This window comes from Aedes albopictus, chromosome 2 (genome assembly GCF_035046485.1).
Source record: "Aedes albopictus strain Foshan chromosome 2, AalbF5, whole genome shotgun sequence".
Classification (NCBI taxonomy): domain Eukaryota; kingdom Metazoa; phylum Arthropoda; class Insecta; order Diptera; family Culicidae; genus Aedes; species Aedes albopictus.
Window position 1 is genome coordinate 118,018,194 of NC_085137.1, and position 24,190 is coordinate 118,042,383.

Genomic DNA, 24,190 nt, shown 5'->3' on the forward strand with positions numbered 1-24,190 from the left:
GCCCACAATTAAAGTAAATGCAATAGAAAAACTTATCTGTTGCCTATTTGGAAGTCACTTTTTTCCACAGTGAAACAGATTTAATTTCTTTTTTAAACTATTTAAACGGAATTTCGTTTTATTGGAAGACATGTGTGGTGGGTTATGTTGCCTCTCTATAACGCGTTTTATCCCAATTCCCTCTAAATCGAAATCAATAGCACTAAAGGGCCGTTCATAAACCACGTAAACTTTTTGGGGGAAGGGGGGGGGCTGGGTCTGGCCAAAGTCTACGCTCCATACAAATTTCAAAATTTTTGTATGGACAAAAGTCTACGAGAGGGGATGGGGGGGGGGGGGGTCTGAGATGGCCAAATTTTGGTCTACGTGGTTTATGAACAGCCCCTAACCGAGTTGGTAAATCGATTGGAAGCTTTATAGTACTCTACCTGTCGAAGATTACCCGCTCTCCAGCCGGCGTTGCTGGTGCCGGTTTCACACCCAGGCCACTCAATATGCCGGACCCGCATGGTCCCCCGAGGCAAGCAGTGCAGTGCAATCATCAATTTTAATTTCAAAATAAAATGATATTAATTACCGTCAACTTGTCGCTCGAGGGGTTGTTTTTCTTTCGCGCTTCTGTGGAACGCTACCACTACCAGGAGTGCAACTTTGCACTCGCAGATTCTTCCGCTCTCATGGACCCCGAACGGTAACGAAGTCGGGTAAATTGAGGTTTGATCATGTCCAATAGCACAACAGCTATCGCTATGATGTGGAATTTATTGTTTGAAATTAGAGAAAATTTAAATTTATTCATAGAAGTGCATAACAGAGGTTGTCAATTTTCAAGAGACTAATACTTTTAATGATATTATATTTTCAGATTACTATCATAAGTCAGAAATGAAATAAAGTAATATTTAATATGTATAGACTATATATAATCCTCAATTTACGGAGAAAATCGAAATTCAGAAAAGAAAGATTTTTTTTGTCATAATCGAATTTACAAACTTATTGATGGCTTATATTCCGATGTTATGTTAAACGTATAGGCAGAGCTGAAAAATATCAAACCTCTCAACGAAATGTACCTTTCATCGTGAAACAAAACTCGCCCTAGAATACTAAATTGACATTAAATCTTTTCTAAGCGAAATCGTTCTCATTCAGACGGTTGTCCAATCGCTCCGCAATAGCACCTCATAATTACAACCCTTAGAAACCACAACATGAAACATCTGGTGGACCAGTTGAGTTTTTTCGTTTATCAGAAATTTTCCTTCATCTGCAGCGCGAATCGAGTCGTCTGGGACACTCACAATTCGCCAAAATTACTAATGTCGCTACCTGCACGACGGTTTTTCATTTTTTTTTTGTTTTTATGCATGAATTTCAACATTATAGGACACGTTCAACTTGTGAAAGAAGCGTTCAATGCTGTTCAAACAACTCCGTGATTTTCGAATCTATAAAAATTGTACAGTAACTTTTATATTTTCCATAGTTTCTCAATCCGAGATACTTCTTATTTGGGTGACTCTCCAAGCACATCCGAGGCTATCAGTACACCACAAAGGCGGACGCATAACAACGTCCGCTGGGTTTCTTTCTAAGGTGTCACAACAAGCACTATTTGCTGTCTTTGTCGCAAATCGTACGAACATGAATACACGTGAGCATCCTGTAGCTTATCGTTAAAATCAAGAAATGAATTCCCTTACAATATCGACGGTAGTCCAAACGCGTCTGAAATTGCGCACACAAGTCCATGTATGCGGATTTATGAACATTGAGCTGCCACTTCTCGAGTTTCGATCTGCATCTTCTGACGGTGATCCACATGCATAAGATACTCTTCAATACGAGCACTCAATCAAAAGCACAACCACGTGCATAACGTCTGGATTTTTTTTTTAATTTACCGACAATACTTTAATCTCGTACGGATCTTCACACTCCGATGTCGCTGTTCGTGTGTGGCTTTTTCCATTTTCCCCCAGCGGTACTCCAATCGCGCCGGATCATCACACAAGTCCATGTGTGAATTTTTCCATTTCCCCCCGGCGGAACTCCAATCGCACCGGATCCTCACACAAGTCCATGTGTGGTTCTTTTCACTTCCACCCGGCGGAAGTCCAATCGCGCCGGATCCTCACACAAGTCCATGTGTGGCTCATTTCATTTTCCCCCGGCGGAACTCCAATCGCGCCGGATCATCACACAAGTCCATGTGTGGTTCTTTTCACTTCCACCCGGCGGAAGTCCAATCGCGCCGGATCCTCACACAAGTCCATGTGTGGTTCTTTTCACTTCCACCCGGCGGAAGTCCAATCGCGCCGGATCCTCACACAAGTCCATGTGTGGCTCATTTCATTTTCCCCCGGCGGAACTCCAATCGCGCCGGATCATCACACAAGTCCATGTGTGGTTCTTTTCACTTCCACCCGGCGGAAGTCCAATCGCGCCGGATCCTCACACAAGTCCATGTGTGGTTCTTTTCACTTCCACCCGGCGGAAGTCCAATCGCGCCAGATCCTCACACAAGTCCATGTGTGAATTTTTCCATTTCCCCCCGGCGGAACTCCAATCGCACCGGATCCTCACACAAGTCCATGTGTGGTTCTTTTCACTTCCACCCGGCGGAAGTCCAATCGCGCCGGATCCTCACACAAGTCCATGTGTGGCTCATTTCATTTTCCCCCGGCGGAACTCCAATCGCGCCGGATCATCACACAAGTCCATGTGTGGTTCTTTTCACTTCCACCCGGCGGAAGTCCAATCGCGCCGGATCCTCACACAAGTCCATGTGTGGTTCTTTTCACTTCCACCCGGCGGAAGTCCAATCGCGCCAGATCCTCACACAAGTCCATGTGGGAATTTTTCCATTTCCCCCCGGCGGAACTCCAATCGCACCGGATCCTCACACAAGTCCATGTGTGGTTCTTTTCACTTCCACCCGGCGGAAGTCCAATCGCGCCGGATCCTCACACAAGTCCATGTGTGGTTCTTTTCACTTCCACCCAGCGGAAGTCCAATCGCGCCTGATCCTCACACAAGTCCATGTGTGGTTCTTTTCACTTCCACCCAGCGGAAGTCCAATCGCGCCAGATCCTCACACAAGTTCATGTGTGAATTTTTCCATTCCCCCCCGGCGGAACTCCAATCGCGCCGGATCCTCACACAAGTCCATGTGTGGTTCTTTTCACTTCCACCCGGCGGAAGTCCAATCGCGCCGGATCCTCACACAAGTCCATGTGTGGTTCTTTTCACTTCCACCCAGCGGAAGTCCAATCGCGCCAGATCCTCACACAAGTTCATGTGTGAATTTTTCCATTTCCCCCCGGCGGAACTCCAATCGCGCCGGATCCTCACACAAGTCCATGTGTGGCTCATTTCATTTTCCCCCGGCGGAACTCCAATCGCGCCGGATCATCACACAAGTCCATGTGTGGTTCTTTTCACTTCCACCCGGCGGAAGTCCAATCGCGCCGGATCCTCACACAAGTCCATGTGTGGTTCTTTTCACTTCCACCCAGCGGAAGTCCAATCGCGCCAGATCCTCACACAAGTCCATGTGTGGTTCTTTTCACTTCCACCCGGCGGAAGTCCAATCGCGCCAGATCCTCACACAAGTCCATGTGTGAATTTTTCCATTTCCCCCCGGCGGAACTCCAATCGCACAGGATCCTCACACAAGTCCATGTGTGGTTCTTTTCACTTCCACCCGGCGGAAGTCCAATCGCGCCGGATCCTCACACAAGTCCATGTGTGGTTCTTTTCACTTCCACCCAGCGGAAGTCCAATCGCGCCAGATCCTCACACAAGTCCATGTGTGAATTTTTACATTCCCCCCCGGCGGAACTCCAATCGCACCGGATCCTCACACAAGTCCATGTGTGGTTCTTTTCACTTCCACCCGGCGGAAGTCCAATCGCGCCGGATCCTCACACGAGTCCATGTGTGGCTCATTTCATTTTCCCCCGGCGGAACTCCAATCGCGCCGGATCATCACACAAGTCCATGTGTGGTTCTTTTCACTTCCACCCGGCGGAAGTCCAATCGCGCCAGATCCTCACACAAGTCCATGTGTGGTTCTTTTCACTTCCACCCGGTGGAAGTCCAATCGCGCCGGATCCTCACACAAGTCCATGTGTGGCTCATTTCATTTTCCCCCGGCGGAACTCCAATCGCGCCGGATCATCACACAAGTCCATGTGTGGTTCTTTTCACTTCCACCCGGCGGAAGTCCAATCGCGCCAGATCCTCACACAAGTACATGTGTGAATTTTTCCATTTCCCCCGGCGGAACTCCAATCGCGCCGGATCCTCACACAAGTCCATGTGTGGTTCTTTTCACTTCCACCCGGCGGAAGTCCAATCGCGCCGGATCCTCACACAAGTCCATGTGTGGTTCTTTTCACTTCCACCCGGTGGAAGTCCAATCGCGCCGGATCCTCACACAAGTCCATGTGTGGCTCATTTCATTTTCCCCCGGCGGAACTCCAATCGCGCCGGATCATCACACAAGTCCATGTGTGGTTCTTTTCACTTCCACCCAGCGGAAGTCCAATCGCGCCAGATCCTCACACAAGTCCATGTGTGAATTTTTCCATTTCCCCCCGGCGGAAGTCCAATCGCGCCGGATACTCACACAAGTCCATGTGTGGTTCTTTTCACTTCCACCCGGCGGAAGTCCAATCGCGCCGGATCCTCACACAAGTCCATGTGTGGTTCTTTTCACTTCCACCCGGTGGAAGTCCAATCGCGCCGGATCCTCACACAAGTCCATGTGTGGCTCATTTCATTTTCCCCCGGTGGAACTCTAATCGCGCCAGATCCTCACACAAGTCCATGTGTGAATTTTTCCATTCCCCCCCGGCGGAACTCCAATCGCACCGGATCCTCACACAAGTCCATGTGTGGTTCTTTTCACTTCCACCCAGCGGAAGTCCAATCGCGCCGGATCCTCACACAAGTCCTTGTGTGGTTCTTTTCACTTCCACCCGGTGGAAGTCCAATCACGCCGGATCCTCACACAAGTCCATGTGTGGCTCATTTCATTTTCCCCCGGTGGAACTCTAATCGCGCCAGATCCTCACACAAGTCCATGTGTGAATTTTTCCATTCCCCCCCGGCGGAACTCCAATCGCACCGGATCCTCACACAAGTCCATGTGTGGTTCTTTTCACTTCCACCCGGCGGAAGTCCAATCGCGCCGGATCCTCACACAAGTCCTTGTGTGGTTCTTTTCACTTCCACCCGGTGGAAGTCCAATCACGCCGGATCCTCACACAAGTCCATGTGTGGCTCATTTCATTTTCCCCCGGTGGAACTCTAATCGCGCCAGATCCTCACACAAGTCCATGTGTGAATTTTTCCATTCCCCCCCGGCGGAACTCCAATCGCACCGGATCCTCACACAAGTCCATGTGTGGGTCTTTTCACTTCCACCCGGCGGAAGTCCAATCGCGCCAGATCCTCACACAAGTCCATGTGTGAATTTTTCCATTCCCCCCCCGGCGGAAGTCCAATCGCGCCGGATCCTCACACAAGTCCATGTGTGGTTCTGTTCACTTCCACCCGGTGGAAGTCCAATCGCGCCGGATCCTCACACAAGTCCATGTGTGGCTCATTTCATTTTCCCCCGGTGGAACTCTAATCGCGCCAGATCCTCACACAAGTCCATGTGTGAATTTTTCCATTCCCCCCCGGCGGAACTCCAATCGCACCGGATCCTCACACAAGTCCATGTGTGGGTCTTTTCACTTCCACCCGGCGGAAGTCCAATCGCGCCAGATCCTCACACAAGTCCATGTGTGGTTCTTTTCACTTCCACCCGGCGGAAGTCCAATCGCGCCAGATCCTCACACAAGTTCATGTGTGAATTTTTCCATTCCCCCCCGGCGGAACTCCAATCGCACCGGATCCTCACACAAGTCCATGTGTGGTTCTTTTCCATTTTTTTTCAATCAGCATTCATAACCTCTCTTGCTCTTCAGCGTCATTGCACAATCAAATAGCATTACTTTGCGAGTATGAAAAAAAAATCACTTCCACCAAATATGCTTACCATTTAGCTTATATTGGAATATGTTTTCGGCCTTCACAATTTATTTGCTCTTAAAACTTTAAGCAGCAAACCTGGCAGGATCGCCAATGTAAATTTCCGCACTACAGATTCGGCCGATTGCCGCAAAATTGCCTCCAGCCTGTTTTGGATGACACGTGCTTGCTGTCCGGTTGCTGCGATGCGAAAGAGGGCGATCGTCGGCGGCGCGGTCTCTCCTGACCGACCGGCTCGAGTCTTCGTGTCGCTGACGACCGACGACGTGCGCGTCGCGACGATGCGAAGTCGCGATGTCTGATGCAGCGCGAATATTGTTGTCGCGGTTGGGTCGCGGGGTTCGATGATGCGCGAATGCTGACGATTCGCATCTCTGCGCATAGGGTGCTAAACTGGTATGCCACAACAACCTTCACTAGCTGAATGCCGATCATTATCCAAACAATTCGACAAAGTTTTTTTTTCTGCACAGCCTATATTTTATTATCACTGTTTATAAGTTTAATATAAAATTGGTAAAAAAAAATCTAGATGCATAAGGGGATTGATGCGATAAAATTTAAATTCTCCCATACAACGTTGATCCATCCTACTGTATAATTACGCCTCAGGAATCTAAAATGGTGGGATTTGACGAGATCGTTTTACTTTTGTCTAGATTTTAGTCTTTTACACATATTTATCGCATGTATCGATTTTGTTTACCTTCGTAATTTTGGCGAAGCATCCAATCCTGGTTCTGCAACACTGCCGGGCGTCTTCGGTGTGGTTAGGGGTGATACACAAATTATGTCACGCAAAAATCGACATTTTTCAACCCCCCTCCCCCCTATGTCACACTTTTTGTATGGCGCCTCAAAAATATTTGTATGGGTTGTCACGTTCAGCGAAACCCCCCCTCCCCCCTTCAAGCGTGACGTAATTTGTGTACGGCCCCTTAGGGACTATTTTGCTGCTGACCGTTTATCGGATTATCGAAAAAGCTGATGTTTCATGTGACGCATGCATGGATTTGGCACGGTAAAGGCTGGGTATGCTGCACAATTCAGGACCCATTGTGATCCACTAGCCTCTGCCCAGCAACTCCCATCCCTACCTCCTCGCGGTACCAGCCGGAAACTATGAGCAACCTTAGGGAAGATCGGGTAACCAACCCCGGTGGGAACTTTGGTCGTAGGCTGACAGGGAAGGGGGGTTTGCTTTGGCAAATCTGAGCGTCCGTTCTCCAGGAGGAGCGGCTCACAACAGCGTCTGATCCCCATGTTAAGGGCGGCTGATCTACGTCCGAGTGCCAGGGAAGCTTAACTGTGCACTATGGTCCTCCGGAAAGTAGGGGGTTGGTGTCAGGCCCTACGAGCCAGCCGTGAAAAACCATTGTAGCGGAAAATCAGCAACAGAATAATACGAACCGAGACCAACGGCAACGACCCCAGCGAACAAAAACGACTTGCGATTGGAAACTCGGTACGTGGAACTGCCGATCTTTCAACTTCATTGGGAGCACCCGCAGATTCGCCGATCTACTGAAGGACCGCGGGTTCGGCATCGTAGTGCTGCAGGAGGTGTGTTGGACAGGATCCATGGTGCAAACGTTTAGAGGTAATCATACCATCTACCAGAGCTCCGGCAACACACGCGAGCTGAGAACAGCTTTAATAGTGATGATAATATGCAGAGGCGCGTGATCGGTTGGTGGCCGATCGACGAAAGAATGTGCAGGTTGAGGATCAAGGGCCGATTCTTCAACTTCAGCATAATAAACATGCACAGCCCACACTCCGGAAGTACTGATGATGACAAGGACGCATTTTACGCGCAGCTCGAACGCGAGTACGATCGCTGCCCAAGCTACGACGTCAAGATCATCATAGGAGATTTGAACGCTCAGGTAGGACAGGAGGAGGAATTCAGACCGACGATTGGTAAGTTCAGCGCCCACCAGCAGACGAACGAAAACGGCCTACGACTCATTGATTTCGCCGCCTCCAAAAATATGGCCATACGTAGCACCTTTTTCCAACACAGCCTCCCGTATCGTTACACCTGGAGATCACCACAGCTTACGGAATCTCAAATCGACCACGTCCTGATTGACGGACGGCACTTCTCCGGCATTATCGACGTCAGGACCTATCGAGGCGCCAACATCGACTCCGACCACTATCTGGTGATGGTCAAACTGCGCCCAAAACTCTCCGTCATCAACAATGTACGGTACCGGCGACCGCCACAATAAAACCTAGAGCGACTGAAACAACCGGATGTCGCCTCAGCATACGCGCAGAATCTCGAGGCCGCGTTGCCGGACGAGGGTGAGCTCGATGAGGCCCCTCTAGAGGACTGCTGGAGTACAGTGAAAGCAGCCATCAACGGCGCAGCCGAGAGCACCATCGGGTACGTGGAACGGAATCGACGGAACGAATGGTTCGACGAAGAGTGCAGAACGGTTTTGGAGGCGAAGAACGCAGCGAGGGCGGTAATGCTGCAGCAAGGGACTCGACAGAACGTGGAACGTTATAAACAGAAGCGGAAACAGCAGACCCGCCTCTTTCGGGAGAAAAAGCGCCGCCTGGAAGAAGCAGAGTGTGAAGAAATGGAACTGCTGTGCCGTTCCCAAGAAACACGGAAGTTCTATCAGAAGCTCAACGCATCCCGCAACGGCTTCGTGCCGCGAGCGAATATACAGGGATAAAGACGGAGGCCTTTTGACGAACGGACGTGAGGTGATCGAAAGGTGGAAGCAGCACTTCGATCAGCACCTGAACGGCGTGGAGAACGGAGGCACGGGAGCCCACGGCAGCGGAGGAAACGACGACGCCAGGCAGCGGAGGACGGAAATGAACCAACCCCCACGCTGAGGGAAGTTAAGGATGCCATTCACCAGCTCAAAACCAAAAAAGCAGCTGGTAAGGATGGTATCGCATCTGAACTCATCAAGATGGGCCCAGAAAAGTTGGCCACCTGTCTGCATCGGCTGATAGTCAGGATCTGGGAAACCGAACAGCTACCGAAGGAGTGGAAGGAAGGGGTAATCTGCCCCATTCACAAGAAAGGCGACCATTTGGGAAGTGAGAACTTCAGGGCGATCACTATTTTGAATGCTGCCTATAAAGTACTATCCCAGATCATCTTCCGTCGTCTGTCACCTAAAACAAATTAGTTCGTGGGAAGTTATCAAGCCGGCTTCATCGACGGCCGGTCGACAACGGACCACATTTTCACCGTACGGCAAATCCTCCAGAAATGCCGTAAATACCAGGTCCCAACGCATCACCTGTTCATCGACTTCAAAGTGGCATACGACAGTATCGACCGCGCAGAGCTATGGAGAATCATGGACGAAAACGGCTTTCCTGGGAAGCTGACTAGACTGATTAAAGCAACGATAGACGGTGTGCAAAACTGCGTAAGGGTTTCGGGTGAACTATACAGTCCATTCGAATCTCGCCGGGGACAGAGACAAGGTGATGGGCTCTCTTGTCTACTCTTCAACATCGCTCTGGAAGGTGTGATGCGACGAGCCGGGCTCAACAGCCGGAGAACGACTTTCACAAAATCCGGTTAATTTGTGTGCTTTGCGGACGACATCCCAAGTAACAATTTTACTTTTGTGGCAATCCTGAAGTAATTTCTAAGATAGAATCATAAAACTTAGCAATAAAGCTCTTTGTTTTGCAAATCTGAGATAAAATAGGTATAAAACATCCATAAGACTAATCTGGCCCACTCTTCAGGAGATCTTCAAAGCTGCTTTTGAAGACTGCTTTGAAACTAATTGTATTTATGTACATGCGCTGATGATTGATTATAAGAACTTCATGAAACTTTAACAAGAATATCTTGAGGCATGTTGATCTTTTAGCTGTCTTTCTCAAAAGTGTCAACAGTGCATAATAAATGAAATCTTTTACCTAAGCATTATGCAGATGCAAACAAGTTTTGTTTCATGGATGAAATATTAATTGAACTGCGAATTAATTTTCATCAAATTGAAATGGATAAAACATTTAAATTGCCTGACAGATCATTGATGACAGGGAATCGAAATTTTTCGTGCCATACCCACTTTTTCGTTGATATGCCACCCAAAACATACGAAAATTACAAAGCGCCTCAAAAATAATATCAATCATTAATATACGAAGCCATAAATTTCCTTTAAAAACAAATGGCTACGCCACTTTTTCAATTCTTTCTAAGCTTGGCTGCCGTTCCAAGCGAACAAAACTCATGCAGCCGCCATCAATTGTTATTACCTTTAATCCAAACCCCCTCAAAACAATGATGGAACCAAGTCACCTTGCATGAACGCTACAGCCTTTATTGAAGATTGTTTTTACTAGTTATAATCTTAAGGCAGATTTGTTCGTCTTAAATGAAACTTATTCGTTTTATACAAGAGTAACAGCCTTTGACAATTGTCAATTTCTTGATTTTGCTTTGGCTGACCAAGCCATGTGGGAAATTACACTGTTGAAAATGCTTTGACATCCATGTGCACAACAGAACACGTGCTCGATGAACAAATTGAGATTTGAAATTATGAAAAGAAATCCACGTACTCCGGTGAGACTCGAACTCACGACTCCCAATTCGCTAGACGGGCGCTTCTATTCCTTCAAGCTACGGAGTCACTCGATTATCTCCGTCGCCAGCAGGCCTAGAACTGAACTCGATTCCACAATCGCACATGGTTACCAATAAGTGATTGGGAGGCAGTGCCCGAAGCTCTCGACAATTAAAAATAACTTCCTCTCTCGCTTTGACATACATGTGCACAACAGACAATGTGTTAGATGTTCATCTAATCCCATCCGAAGGGGGTTTGGATTGTGAAAAGAAGATAACCATGTGCGATTGTGGAATCGAGTTCAGTTCTAGGCCTGCTGGCGACGGAGATAGTCGAGTGACTCCGTAGCTTGAAGGAATAGAAGCGCCCGTCTAGCGAATTGGGAGTCGTGAGTTCGAGTCTCACCGGAGTACGTGGATTTCTTTTCATAATTTCAAATCTCAATTTGTTCATCGAGCACGTGTTCTGTTGTGCACATGGATGTCAAAGCATTTTCATCAGCTTTGGCAATTGTTTGTTTACGTTTTCGATGCTAGAAAGTTGTCTCGGTACATTTCGCGGTGTTTCGCGTCAAGATGTGCCCATTCTATTTTGTTTCCCTGTATTTTTGCTATTAATAATGAAGTGCAACTTACTACAATTACACTATTTGGCATAAGCTTGAGCAGAGTCACAGTAAGTACCCATTTCATTTCCGATTCGCAAAGCTATGGCCTGTGTGAGAAACTGGTTGAAGGCAGGACGACAGCAGCCAGCTACTCGCATTTTTGATTGGCCGTAAAATCATTATTTCGTTGACATGATTATTTTTTAGCACAAGAATGGCTAAATTATCAGTGAGCAAACATGTTTATGTGTTTATATTTGCATAAGAACGCGGTTTTTCAACAAATTTGTTACATTCATTATTTGGATTGAAAAATAGTTCGTTGTCTTATCATTATTTCGCATAGTTCTTGTTCCAGAGTAATGGCTCTAGCTCAAGAATAGAAGGCTTCAAGAAGTTTTTAAAGGAGGATTAGCCAGATGAAACGCACTTGAATAAACGAAGCATAAACTTTTAATAAAACATGTTGATGTTATGTGTTGAAAATAACTTCAAATACGCCTTTAAACTTGTTATAAGATTTAATGCTCTTGTAAATTCAGTTGTTTTATGCGCGCCCAGCCAACCACATATCGTAAATCATTGTGTGGAAAAAATCGTATATTTTCATATATTGAATCAGAATTGTATAATAATATGTATATTTGTTGACAATGATTGCGTAAAATCGCATTTCATGCCAAATTTAATTTCAATTGCGATTTTGTTTCATATAGTCGTCTCCGATCATAAAAGGTGCGAGATACTATCGGTAGGATCGCACAGAATCGGATAGAATCGTGAAAAAAACATACATGCTTAGTGTCAAGCTGCAAGTTCGCTAGCATCGTATATATGATTTCTTTGAATCGTGGGAATCGTCGCTTCACATCGTATATGAATCTGCTCAATCGAGTTTGCTACCTAAAGGTATGATGAAAATCGGGGGAATCGTTTACAACTATATCAATGCTGTATATTGATCGCATGCGTCACATTTGCGTCGTATACGAAGTGAATGAAATCGTAGAAATCGTATATTCATTTTTACAGTCGCATATGATTTTTACTGCACTTTTAATAGTCGAATCTTAATCTCGGAAATCGTCAACGGTTTTGTTTACATATTTGTATGATGGAGAAAAAGAAAAAATGGTATTCATAACAAATTTGTATTTTTGTTGTTGTTGACACATTCCAACCATGGTAGCAATAATTTCAACCAAATATATAAGTTTTCATACTAGCAGATGACTTACGATAAGTGATGTATAGATTCCAACAACGATGTGAATTCCGGGCCCCTTGCACGGCACACGCTCAGAAAACCGTTCTGATAAACGTGAACAAATAAACACAAATATGAGAACAAGCAAATATACACCGTGAACTGGAACTAGTTCCAGCTGTCAATATGGGCGTTCTAGAAAACGTGAAATCTAGTTCACGGTGTACATTTCTTATTGTTGTTATCGTTGCTATGCATAGTTCTTGTTCCGCAATATGCGAACGCGCCTCTATTCCCAACGAAGTCCAGTGTGACGACCACCAAACGCCTGGCTCACGCGGATAACATTTTACCTACTGGGATTCGATGCAGTATAGGAACGATGGGAAAGTGCAAGGTAGAACCAAAACAAAAATTATAACTAAAAGACATTCCTTGTTGTAAACAGATTTAAATCTTAATCATTGAATGTTATTCCTAATAATTAGTGAAGTGGACTAGTTAAAACTTGTTAGATAGCCAAGAAAATTGCAGATTGGAGGAAGTTACTGATTAGCATATCACAGCTGGAAGATCACAGGTGGTAGGTTGGCCTCGAAAGTCATCGCGATCGGCAGTAAAATTAAGGAATAACAACAACCGTACGATACCGCTTTCCGGACGTAACGGAATAACCGAGTAGATACTAAACGAAAAATTTAATTTGTTACCAAAAAGTGGCAACAATACGGTAGAGCTGGGTTCCGCAAATATAAACAAACAAACCAAATCACAATAAATACCACGTACTTGAACTTTGTGAAAAGGTGAGTTTGTTTATATTTGCGGAACCCAGCTCTACCGTATTGTTGCCACTTTTTGGTAACAGTTCTCGTTTGTTCCCGTTGCCGTGACTGGGAGTGCACGTATATCGGAACGGATTTTTTTGCGTGCACCACTTTTGGTGCCACTCAATGCACAACAACAACGCTCCCACCACAAGTCTCGCTCCGTATCATGCTAATTTTTATTCGTTTCATGCCATTCACTTTGAACTCTCTATTATCAACTCGGCAATATAGCCAATAGAGATAACGCGCAGTTCTCAATCAAATGACCTAAGTTCGATTCCTACTGAACACCAATTATTTTTTTTAATTTGAAAATCTTGAGTCGTATATTGGTAATCTCAATCGTAATAAGATCATGCATAATCGTATATTTGGACGGATAAAATCGGCGAAGTCGTAGAAATTTTTCGAGAAATCGTAAATTATGTTGGATGGAATCGCAGTAATCGTATATATGTTTCGATATGGCCTCCAGTTTAGTATGTATATATATGCCTGTTTCGTGCATTGAATACGATTTTTTTGGTGCTATATATGTGTGACTATATCAGTTGCAATTTCGATATAGCAACCAAATTGCTGGCTGGGCGAATTTCAAAATTAACTTGAAGACAACTTTAAAACCGCAAACGAACGAAGATTTTACTATTACTTTAGAGCTTTTAGTAGAACTTGTTACTTCAGACTCTAGTTTAATTTAAAAACACTTCACTAATACTTCACTTTTGCAAAAGAAAATAAAAAATGAATAACTCTTTTAAAGAAAAACTAGAAAGGACGAGCAAATTCCTTTTAATTCTACTACTGTGCTTATCTTCGGACAGATAGGCCTATTTCGTCTGTGACTTACAGACTTCTTCAGTGTCAAGTGCTCGACAGTCGAGCACTTGACACTGAAGAAGTCTGTAAGTCACAGACGAAATAGGCCTATCTGTCCGAAGATAAGCACAGTAGTAGAATTAAAAGGAATTTGCTCGTCCTTTCTAGTTTTTCTTTAAAAGAGTTATTCATTTTTTATTTTCTTTTGCAAAAGTGAAGTATTAGTGAAGTGTTTTTAAATTAAACTAGAGTCTGAAGAACGAAGATTGTTTTCTCTTGATAAAAACAACTATAAATGCTTCATGAATTGGTCATGCTGTGATAAAGCTTCCATAAAAATAATCAAATCAAAAAGGAATTGAAATTGTTACTTGGGATGGACATTATTGTCAGAAAATTTGGAAAGGTGGCAGAGCTGTACACCCGCCTGAAACGTGAAGCAGGAAAGGTCGGACTGGTGGTGAATGCCTCAAAAACAAAGTACATGCTGGTAGACGGATCCGAAAACGACCGGATCCGTCTGGGTAGTAATGTTACGATAGACGGGGATACTTTCGAGGTGGTGGAGGAATTCGTCTACCTCGGATCCTTACTGACGGCTGACAACAACGTGGGCCGTGAAATTCGGAGGCGCATCATCAGCGGAAGTCGGGCCTACTACGGGCTCCAGGAGAAACTGCGGTCGAAAAAGATTCACCCTTCCGTGTTTCTTGGGAACGGCACAGCAGTTCCATTTCTTCACACTCCGCTTCCTTGGGGCAGCAGGGACGGATGTCCTGGGGCCTGACGCAACCCCCGCTTGCGAGTCAGCCGCGTAGTTGCCGGCTAAGAATAGGACTACTAACCGCAATTCAAGGTGTCAAGCGACCCGTGCCGAGGAATGAGTGATCGAGGGGGCGAAAAAGATGCTCGATCTTTAACGGAGCCTGTGGGGCACCTGGGCACCCCCCACAGTAAGCTGTCCCTTACCGCGTTAATGCAGAGCTCTGGCGTGGTGGACATTCTTTCTCGTGCGACTCGTGGGAATCAAATATGAGTAACAAATCCAATCAAATTCAGAAATCAGGTGCAGTAGGTAGTAGTGGTGCGATCAACCCCTTCGCAAGAAGCGGGTTGATGAGGTCTCCAACAAGGAGAAGCGAGGAGTCAGGTGCTGGAAGCTGCTTACGCAGCTCAAGCGTGGGAGCTCCTGTCCACTCCACGGCAAGCCAGCCGGCGGAGGTTATGGACGGAGCATGGTTGCTGAGGGCCATCAGCCAAGTAGTAGGAAAAGGACGGCCCGCATTAGAGGTAGCTGAGCAGCAGCTTGGCAAAATTATCGACTTTGCGACAACTAAGTCGAATATAAGCAAGGACCTGAAAACGGCCTTGCTTCGGCTTAGAGCGTCTGTCGATGAGGCCAAGCAGGAGCACGCGGTCGCGTTGCTGGCTGCAGCAGCGGCGGAACCCGCAAAGGAGAAAGCGTCTAAGTTTACACAAACGGAGGCCTTCTCCTTCGCGGGTAGTCCGAAGAGAGTGGAAGCGAATGCTCGTGACAAACGTGACAAGCATTCGCAGAAGCGGGCGAGGCAGCCGTCAGGTGAGGAGCTGTCTGGCGGCGCCCGCAAGACCAGGCGTATAATAACCCCGAAAGCCGGTGGTAATGCCGGAAAGTCGGACCCCAGCCAGGGTTCCCGGAAAGCTGGGAAGGGTGGGCCTGAAAAGGCTGGCCCGTCCCGGAACGATGGGAACAAGGGGTTGCGACCAATGGTAGGCCCTCAGCAGCCACAGAGCAGGGCGATCCAAGGAGAGGACCCTCCTTGGACAAAGGTAGAGCGGAAGAGGAAGAAGAAGGTGAATCCGCAGGCAGAAGTGCAGGACGCCAAGCCAAGGCGTAGGAAGGCAGGTGCCAGGCGCGAGAAAGGCGACGCTATCGTCATCAAGACGGAACAGTCTAAGTACTCGGACGTCTTGAAGACGATGCGAAGCGACGCCAAACTTGAGGGTCTTGGAGCCGACGTACGCAGTATTAGACGTACTCGTACGGGTGAGATGATCCTGGAGCTGAAGCGCCAGAAGGAACACAAGGGCGCCGCCTACAAGAGGTTGGCAGAAGAGGTCCTTGGTGAGGGTGTGCAGGTGAGGGCTCTGACACATGAGGCGACTCTGAAGGTCAAAGACATTGACGAGATCACCGAAGTGGAAGAGCTCGTCACGGCACTGCGGCAACAGTGCGATGTGCAGGTGGCCGCCGCAGCCGTTAAGCTACGGAGAGGGCCAGCAGGGACACAGATAGCCTTGGTTCAGCTACCTGTGGCGGATGTTAAAAAGTCCGTTAAAGTAGGAAGTATAAAGGTGGGCTGGTGTGTATGTCACCTGACATTCCACGAGCCACCAGAGGTTTGCTTCAGGTGTCTGGAACCAGGACACAAGTCGTGGGACTGCAAAGGCCCCGACAGGCGCAAACTATGTAGGCGATGCGGCGCTGAAGGTCATAAGGCCCAAAGCTGCACGAGTCCGCCCATCTGCATGATCTGTACCGGGAAAACCTCGAAATACAGACATACGATGGGTGGTCCAGGGTGCCCGGCCTTTAAGAAAGCCGCAGTGAACAATAAATCACAGTGCAGGTAACGCAGCTGCACCTGAACCACTGTGATGCGGCTCTGCAACTGCTTTGTCAGGCGGTTTCTGAGTGGGAGACGGATATCGCCATCATTTCGGACCCATACCGAGTACCCGCCGGCAACGGCAACTGGGTCGCGGATGGGACCAGAAAAATGGCGGCGATATGGACGACGGGTAAATACCCCGTTCAGGAGTTGGTGTCTACTACCTATGAGGGCTTCGTGGTCGCCAAAGTAAACGGGGTCTTCTTCTGCAGCTGTTATGCGCCTCCGCGGTGGCCGATCGAGCAGTTCACGCAAATGCTGGACCGATTAACGACCGTGCTAACAGGGCGATGGCCGGTGGTAATAGCGGGCGACTTTAATGCCTGGGCCGTGGAATGGGGAAGCCGTTTCACGAACCAGCGGGGTCAGATCCTGCTAGAAACACTGGCCATCTTAGATGTCGACTTGGCTAATGTCGGTACCAAGAGTACCTTTAGTCGAAACGGAGCGGAGTCAATTATTGACGTGACCTTTTGTAGTCCTGGCCTAACAAGTAGTTCGAACTGGAGAGTACATGATGGCTACACTCACAGCGACCACCTGGCGGTTCGCTACAGTATCGACTACAACAACAGCAGACAGCGGATAGAAGAAGAGGCGGCTAGGCCAAGGCCAAGCCCTCGTAGGTGGAAGACATCATACTTCGACAAAGAGGTATTTAGGGAAGCGCTCCGCCGTGAGCGAAACTTAATCGGTCTAGACGGCGACGAGCTGGTAGCGGTGCTCTCACGTGCGTGTGATGCGACCATGCCTAGGCGAGTCCACCCTAGAAATGGGAGGCCACCGGCTTACTGGTGGACCGACGCGATTGCGGACCTGCGCCGCGCCTGTCTACGGGCTAGGCGGCGGATGCAGCGAGCACGATCAGAGGAAGAGCGAAACGAACGGCGGGTGGTGTTCGCCGCTGCAAAAGCCGCGCTCAAGACCGAGATAAGAGCAAGCAAAAAGGCCTGCTTCGAGGGTCTCTGTCAGAGTGCCAATACGAACCCGTGGGGTGACGCTTACAGGATCGTTATGGCCAAGACGAGAGGGGTGATGGCTCCTACAGAGCAATCTCCAGAGATGTTGGAGGGGATCATTGGAGGACTTTTTCCGCGTCATGATCCTAGTCCTTGGCCTCCTTTCGTAGGACAGCCGGGGACTGGGGCTGGCGATGAGGAGAGGGTCACCGATGTGGAACTTGCGGGGATAGCTAAGTCCCTTAGCGTAGGTAAGGCCCCAGGTCCGGACGGAGTTCCGAACCTGGCCTTAAAAGTAGCTATTGCAGAGGCTCCCGAGATGTTCAGGTCTGCTATGCAGAAATGCCTGGACGAGGGAGTTTTCCCAGAAGCTTGGAAGAGGCAGAGCCTGGTACTATTGCCAAAGGCGGGGAAACCACCCGGAGACCCGTCGGCATATAGACCAATATGCTTGATTGACACGGCGGGGAAGGTGCTCGAAAAGATCATCCTCAATAGAATGTTGCGGTTCACCGAGGGCGAAAATGGTCTTTCGAGTAACCAGTACGGCTTCCGGAAGGGGAGGTCCACCGTAGACGCTATCTTGTCGGTTACAAAAACCGCCGAGAAAGCACTCGAGCCTAAGAGGAGGGGAATTCGCTTTTGCGCGGTAGTGACTCTGGATGTAAGGAATGCGTTTAATAGCGCCAGCTGGCCTGCTATTGCCGATGCGCTCTTGCGTCTGGGGATACCGGAGTACCTGTACAAGATTCTCGGAAGTTACTTTCAGAATCGTGTACTAGTCTACGACACGGAGGTGGGTCGGAAGTGCTTTCACATAACCTCAGGAGTCCCGCAAGGTTCCATCCTGGGTCCGGTGTTATGGAATGTCATGTACGACGAGGTGTTGAGGTTAGAGTATCCAGTGGGAGTGGTGATTGTCGGATTTGCCGACGACATTACGCTCGAAGTCTACGGTGAAACGATCGAGGAGGTAAAGTTGACTACCAACCACTCGATCAAGGTTGTGGAGGCGTGGATGCGGTCCAGGAAACTGGAGCTGGCTCACCACAAGACAGAGGTGACGGTTGTTAACAACCTGAAGTCGGAGCAGCAGACGGAGATCAGTGTAGGAGAGTGTACTATCCTGTCAAAGCGCTCCGTCAAACACTTGGGCGTGATGATCGACGATAAGCTTACCTTCGGTAGCCACGTCGATTATGCCTGTAAAAGAGCCTCCACAGCTATTGCGGCACTGTCCCGGATGATGTCCAATAGCTCTGCGGTGTACGCCAGTAAGCGCAAGCTTCTGGCTAGTGTTGCTACGTCCATACTTAGGTATGGCGGCCCGGCGTGGGGCACCGCGCTAAGTACTAAATGCTACCGACGGAAGCTGGAAAGTACTTACAGGCTTATGTGCCTGAGGGTTGCGAGCGCGTACCGTACCGTGTCACACGACGCTCTCTGCGTCATTACTGGTAAATATGGTGCCTATCAGCATTCTTATCAGTGAGGACATGGAGTGCTTCGAAATGCGCGGCACAAGAGGCATACGCAGGACTGCCAGGATGGCCTCTATGGTCAAATGGCAACGCGTGTGGGACAGTTCCACCAAAGGAAGGTGGACCCATAGGTTGATACCGAGGGTAGATAGTTGGATTAATAGGCGCCATGGGGAAGTTACATTCCACCTAACACAGGTCCTTACAGGTCATGGTTGCTTCCGACAGTATCTACACCGTTTCGGGCATGCGGATTCTCCCGAATGCCCAGTATGCAATGGTTTAGAGGAAACGGCGGAACACGTTTTGTTCGTGTGCCCGCGTTTTCGCACAATGCGTGACCGCATGCTTGCCACATGCGGAGAGGACACAACTCCGGACAACTTGGTCTAGAGGATGTGTAGGGATGAGTTTGGCTGGAACGCCGTTTCAACGGCTATCACCTATATCGTCTGGGAGCTACAGAGGAGGTGGCGCGTGGACTCGGAGAATGGCTAGTCCAGATGCAGTACAAGAGGTGGTCCAGGGGTTCGGAGTCGGCTTCGTAGGTCATACCGGTGCCCTGCGGTCGAGATCGACCCTTACAGCGATTAAGTGGCCGCGGAGAGGAAGTCCCGGTAGCGGTGCTGTCGCGGCGTCGGTCTACTGGGTTGGATCCAAGCCCGCGGTTGGAAAGGGGTCCCCGGCAAGGGTCGGGGCAGGTGGAGACCCTGCCGTCAGCAACCTACGGATGCATCTGAAGGGTAGTGATACCCTTCCTTTGCGGGCCGGTCAGATCGGGTTGCATGTGGGCATCAGTTCTTGATGTCCGCTCAGCAGTAGGGCGCAGGCGGGGTTGACTCTGCCCGCTTTCCGAGGACAAAGGGAGTGGCGAGGACCACTCGGGAAACTGGCTAAGCGCCAGCATGCTACCGTGATGGACTCTCCAAAGCGAGTCATCGATGTTCGTTGCTGCAGGCTACGCAGCTAACCTTGTGGGTGCGATGTGCACTAGCCCCTCTCTGAAGCAATACCTTCTTGGTGGTTCCGGAGAGACGTAGGGTTTGGCGACCATAGGAATGGTTTAGTGGGTACGAGGAGAGAGTAGTCCTGGATTTTACTTTTGTTGTAGAAGACGGCCTGTCAGACCTACACTACCCTAACCCTAGGGTGTCTGTTGAGCAGATTATCCCCCTATAATTTAGAAAAAAAGAAAGAAAAAAAAAAAAATACTCCGCTTTTTCTAGGCGGCGCTTTTTCCAGGCGGCGCTTTTTCTCCCGAAAGAGGCGGGTCTGCTGTTTCCGCTTCTGTTTATAACGTTCCACGTTCTGTCGAGTTCCTTGCTGCAGCATAACCGCCCTCGCTGCGTTCTTCTCCTCCAAAACCGCTCTGCACTCTTCGTCGAACCATTCGTTCCGTCGATTCCGTTCCACGTACCCGATGGTGCTCTCGGCTGCGTCGTTGATGGCTGCTTTCACTGTACTCCAGCAGTCCTCTAGAGGGGTCTCATCGAGCTCGCCCTCGTCTGGCAACGCGGCTTCGAGATTCTGAGCGTATGCTGAGGCGACATCCGGTTGCTTCGGTCGCTCTAGGTTGTATTGTGGCGGTCGCCGGTACCGTACATTGTTGATGACGGAGAGTTTTGGGCGCAGTTTGACCATCACCAGATAGTGGTCGGAGTCGATGTTGGCGCCACGATAGGTCCTGACGTCGATAATGTCGGAGAAGTGCCGTCCGTCAATCAGAACGTGGTCGATTTGAGATTCCGTCTGCTGTGGTGATCTCCAGGTGTAACGATAAGGGAGACTGTGTTGGAAAAAGGTGCTACGTATGGCCATATTTTTGGAGGCGGCGAAATCAATGAGTCGTAGGCCGTTTTCGTTCGTCTGCTGGTGGGCGCTGAACTTACCAATCGTCGGTCTGAATTCCTCCTCCTGGCCTACCTGAGCGTTCAAATCTCCTATGATGATCTTGACGTCGTGGCTTGGGCAGCGATCGTACTCGCGTTCGAGCTGCGCGTAAAATGCGTCCTTGTCATCATCAGTACTTCCGGAGTGTGGGCTGTGCACGTTTATTATGCTGAAGTTGAAGAATCGGCCCTTGATCCTCAACCTGCACATTCTTTCGTCGATCGGCCACCAACCGATCACGCGTCTCTGCATATCACCCATCACGATGAAAGCTGTTCCCAGCTCGCGTGTGTTGCCGCAGCTGTGGTAGATGGTATGATTACCTCTAAACGTTCGCACCATGGATCCTGTCCAACACACCTCCTGCAGCGCTACGATGCCGAACCCGCGGTCCTTCAGTAGATCGGCGAGTATGCGGGTGCTCCCAATGAAGTTGAGAGATCGGCAGTTCCACGATCCGAGTTTCCAATCGCAAGTAGTTTTTGTTCGCTGGGGTCGTTGCCGTTGGTCTCGGTTCGTATTATTCTGTTGCTGATTTTCCGTTACAATGGTTTTTTTTACTGCTGGTCCGTAGGGCCTGACACCAACCCCCTACTTTCCGGAGGACCATAGTGCACAGTTGAGCTTAGAGTCCTTCCCTGGCACTCGGACGTAGATCAGCCGCCCCTAACAGGGGGATCAAACGCTGTTGTGAGCCGCTCCTCCTGGAGAACAGACGCTCAGGTTTGCCGAAGCAAACCCCCCCTTCCCTGTCAGCCTACGACCAAAGTTCCCACCGGGGTTGGTTACCCGATGTGTTTGGTTCTCTTTTTTAATTGACCTCTTTTGGCGGGACACCCGGAACCGGTTCAGATATGGTCTGAAACTATTTTGCTGTTTACTGTTCATCTGGTTATCGAAAAAGCTGTGGTTTGATGTGTCACATGCATCTGTTTGGTTCACTTTTATTATTGGCCACTTCTGGCGGGACATTGGGAACTGGTTTCGGAACTCTACCGGTTCAGATATAACATACCGGTCTGAAACTGTTTTCCTGTTTACCGTTCATCTGGTTATCGAAAAAGCCGCTATTTGATTTGTGGCATGCATGGGTTTGGATCAGTTTTATAGTTGGCCTCTTTCGGCAGGACACCCGGAACTGGTTCCGGAACACTACCGGTTCAGAACTAACACTACCGATCTGAAACTATTTCTCTGCTTACCGTTCGTCTGGTTATCGAGAAAGCCGCTATTTTATATGTCGCATTCATGGGTTAGGGTCAGATTTTTAATTGGCCACTTCCAGCGGGACACCCGGAACCGATTCCGGAACACTACTGGTTCAGATATGGTCTGAAACTATTTTTCTGCTTACCGTTCAACTGGTCATCGGAAAAGCCGCTATTTGATGTATCGCATGTATGCATTTAGTTCACTTTTATGACCACAATCGGCGAAATATCCGGAACATTACCGGTTCAGATATGGTCTGAAACTATTTTGCTGCTTACTGTTCATTAGGTTATCGAAAATGCCGCGGTTTGATGTGTCGCATGCATGGGTTTGCAACATTTTCATAACTGACCCCTTCCTGGGGTACCGGTCCGGAACACCTAAATGGCGATAACTTCGGAACGGCTGGACCGATCCGAACCATTTTCAATAGGAAACAATGGGACCAGATTCCACGTCGAATGTATCGTCGGTCATTCAAATCGGTTGAGGTTTACTGTCAAAAAGTGTGTTTGTGAGTTTGTTTGTTGAGTTTGTTTTGTACACACACACATACGCACACACATACACACACAGACATCACCTCAATTCGTCGAGCTGAGTCGATTGGTATATGACCCTCCGGACCTTCTATTTAAAAGTCATTTTTGGAGTGAACATATAGCATTTCCTGAGAAAGGCAAAAAACAGTAACAATTCCTTAACCACACCAGCAAAGAATCCCGAAGTGAATCCTGGGGGAAATCACTGAAGGAATCCTAGGAAAAAAAATACCACAATGAATCCATAGAAAAAGCTCAGAAATCAGTGAAGTAGTCCCGGGAGCGATCTCTGAAAGATTCCAGGGAAGAATCCCCGGAGGAATGCTTGACGGATCCTATGAGAAATTTCTGAAGAAATACCTAGATGAAGTGTCGAAGAAATCAATAATGAAACGCTTGGAAAATCCAGGCAGGAAAAACACACAAAAAAAAATTACTGAATTTCTGGAAAATACCTGCAAAAATATCGAAAGCAGTCCTGGTAGAAATCCCGGAAGAAATCAACGAAGAAATTTCGAAGGAAAAACTCGGAAAAAAAATTGTAAGGGGTCCCGCGATGAAATAATTGAAAGAATCTTGGCAGGAATCCCAAGAGGCAACTCAGTAAAAATAAATGAGGAAACACCATTGTATATTGGAAGAATTCGTGAAGGAATCCCAGAAAAAAACCTTGGTTCCTTGATGAAATGCTGGAAAATGTTCCTGAAGGAATCCCTAAAGAAATTCCTGAAGGAAACCCGAAAAGGATCAATGAAGGGATCTCGGAAAACCTTGAAAGGAATCCCGAGGGGAAAAAGCTGAAGGAATCCCGGGAAAAATAATAGAAGAAATCCTTGAAACAATCCTAGGAAAAATCAATGTAGGGACTCCAGCAGGAATCTCCGAAAGAATCCTCCGAGGATGCCCATGAGACATTTGAGACATTTTAACAGATGGAAATCTGAAATAATTCTGGACGAATTCTAGAAGGAAGTCTTAGTAGAATACTCCAGTCCAAGGAATAATCCTATTATCATCAGGGGGAATTCCAGGAGAAATACTGAGAATGGGCAACGTTTGCGCCACCTTGTGGAGCCAATAAATTGTGCACTATGTACAAACTTTGAATATTGTGAAAAACTTCTCCCAAGACAGTATGTTGAAATATTGTGTAATTCTCAAGACATTAGCTTCAAAAGTACTGTCCTATATAAACAGGACGCTGCTGGGCGTTAATATTTATGATCGTCCTTATACGGATCCGAGCAGTTGGTAAACTAACCTGAACTTTAAACATGTTGCTTCTGTTGAAGCGCTAACAAATGGCTTCTTGTGATGCGAAATTCGCGCTTGGGAACCACTCGAACTATCGGATATAAAACAACCTCATTGAC

General features: G+C 48.1%; 1 long non-coding RNA gene across 1 annotated transcript in view; it reads left to right on the forward strand.

The window, feature by feature from the left end:
* The window catches only part of LOC134287712 (uncharacterized), a 582,424-nt gene that overhangs the window by 250,740 nt on the left and 307,494 nt on the right, over positions 1 to 24,190 (forward strand). The window lies entirely within an intron of this gene.